Below are 2,393 nucleotides of genomic sequence, written 5' to 3'. Positions count from 1 at the left end.
ATATATGTGCCACCATATATGCTGTGGAATGTACTAAGTAGATAACATATTGTTATATTGGCATTATATTTAGAATAGTATCTAAGAGCCAGGATTTGTGTTATTAGCCTTTAATTTTTTCTTTAAACCTTATCTGAAACCTCTCTGGCTCACTGAACTTTTGACACATTAGTTATTTGCTACAATCTTTACTATGTAAAATGTTCCCTAAACTAAATTTTTATGCTCATTTTAAATTTTTCTCATCAAAGACCATCTACTTACTTACCAATAGACTTCAAATGAAATTAAATGTTCAAACTTGATATCCTAGAAGATTCAATTACTCATTGTAGTAGGACTACCCTTTTCATAATACCAAGTTAATCCTCTAAGTGGTAAATAATTTCTGATTTTGATGGAAAGCTGGAAAGCTAATATTTAGAGCAAATATCCAAAATGAATTGCTCCAGAACTCAATTATTCAAGCAATATTATTTACCATATAATTTCTAAAAATTATAAATGTTGCCTGTTGAAAAATATCTTTAATAACAAACAAATATTCAGATGTATTTTCTTAAGTGTTAGTTCATGGTGAAAAAAAAAATAAAATTTGTGTTTTGTTTTTCATAGTACAGAGCCTCCAGTTGCTGTTCATCAGCAACTGTCCAGGACTCAGAGGCATCGACAACCTTGAAACAATCTTTAGCTAGTAATGGCAGATCCTTAAACTCCTAATCAATCTTTTCTCAATTTGCTTTTAGGTATAAAACTCCTCTATACTGCTCATTGAACCTCAATTTTAAAATCTCTTCTCCATCCCTGACTCTGCACTTTCCAAGAACATTGCTGGTCCTGATCTATTGTACCCAAGGAGGAAATGTGTTTGTATCATCACCAATCTTCAGAGGATTTTGTTGTAGAGATTGAAGCCTGTGGGCTGTATCCAGCAGAGAAGCATATCTGATATGAACATCTGTTGTACTTTCACAGACATATTGAAGTTGTATAGTTAAATTCATACTTAAAAGATTTTTACTGCAGTCTCATTATAGTAAAGATTTTCTTGGACTTTGTTTGAACCAAATACTCTTCAATAGTGCATACACCAATCCCATGTTCATAAATGATGACATATTCCCACAGAACACCAGCACTACAAACAAATGCAATGATGTAACTATCCTGAACACTTCAGGGAATACATTTAAATGGTCAAGTCTAGTTCACATGATCTTAAAGGAAGATTTTGGGTGGTTTTTATCAATTTGGCACAAGGCTTAAAAGCTCCACCTCTGTCTGACTGACTCAGTATGAGCCTGTGGAATGTATACCCCACCACAATAGGTGGCTTAGCACTTGTATGCAGTTCTGCCATTTTAGTTTCTAGAATGTGGGTGTTTCTCATAGTCTCATTGAGTGTAACAGTATTTTCTCTTATGTAAGTCTTTATGTCATGCCTCAAGAATTTATGCTTCCTATCACTTTTTAGTAACCGTGTGTGTGTGTGTGTGTGTGTGTGTGTGTGTGTGTGTGTGTGCACACCTGGTAGTTCTATAAAAACATGCAGCATAGAAGAAACTCTAGGTAGCTAAGACTGCTCTAGTTTCCTTTTCCTGTCATAAAGCCAGGGTTAATATTAACAACTTTCTTTTACTTCATATGTATATTTATTCTTATTGCTAGGCACTGTTGTTTTTGACTGTTCTGAGTTAAATATACAAGTGTGTCTCTGGGTATGACACAGAACTCCATTTAGATATAATTGTAAAACTCAAACTAGTTCCCTAAAATTCTTAATTAATTTTGTGACTCAAGAACCCTAATATGAGGTCTAGAAACAACACCTGACATAACAATGTCTTCATCCTCATACCCATAAAGTAGAAGAGTTGGATGAGAAATACTGTTATTCACTCTATAACCTACTTCTCATTTTTTCCTATTGATACTGAAAGCAGCCAACATTATACCACTAATTAAAATGAATCATGACTTGGAATTTAAAAAACAAAAGTGGGTGCTCACTTGAACAACTCATATACTAAAATTGGTACTATGAAAAGATTAGCATAGTCCCTTTACAAGGTTAGAATTACAATCTGTGAATCATTCCATAATTTTAAACTCCAAACAATGGAAGAAATGAATAAAAATGTTTAAGATTTTCAAGTGAAAATAAAATCAGCAAAGCAAAACCAAACTGAAAGAAATTGGAAAGAGAAAATTAAAGAACTCAAACTTCACAGTGATGCATTACTGGCAAAATAAAAGATAGAAGAAAAAAAAATCTCAGGCCTTGATGACAGGATAAAATAAATGGATACTTTGATCAAAGAACATGTTAACTTTAAAACATCCAGGAAATCTGAGATAATATGAGAAGACTAAGTCAAAGATTAATAAGAACA

The 2,393-nt window shown here is 32.8% G+C and overlaps 1 non-coding gene across 1 annotated transcript; it reads left to right on the top strand.

The window, feature by feature from the left end:
* Nucleotides 1–2,000: 2,000 nt before the first annotated feature.
* LOC129679056 (U6 spliceosomal RNA) lies at nt 2,001–2,106 on the top strand. Its single transcript, XR_008720485.1, has one exon. It is a non-coding gene; the product is annotated as a U6 spliceosomal RNA (small nuclear RNA).
* The last annotated feature ends 287 nt before the right edge of the window (nt 2,107–2,393 follow it).

The sequence above is a fragment of the Psammomys obesus genome, unplaced genomic scaffold (assembly GCF_907164565.1).
Source record: "Psammomys obesus unplaced genomic scaffold, mPsaObe1.curated_primary_1811, whole genome shotgun sequence".
NCBI lineage: Eukaryota > Metazoa > Chordata > Mammalia > Rodentia > Muridae > Psammomys > Psammomys obesus.
This window is presented reverse-complemented; position numbering and strand designations above follow the sequence as displayed.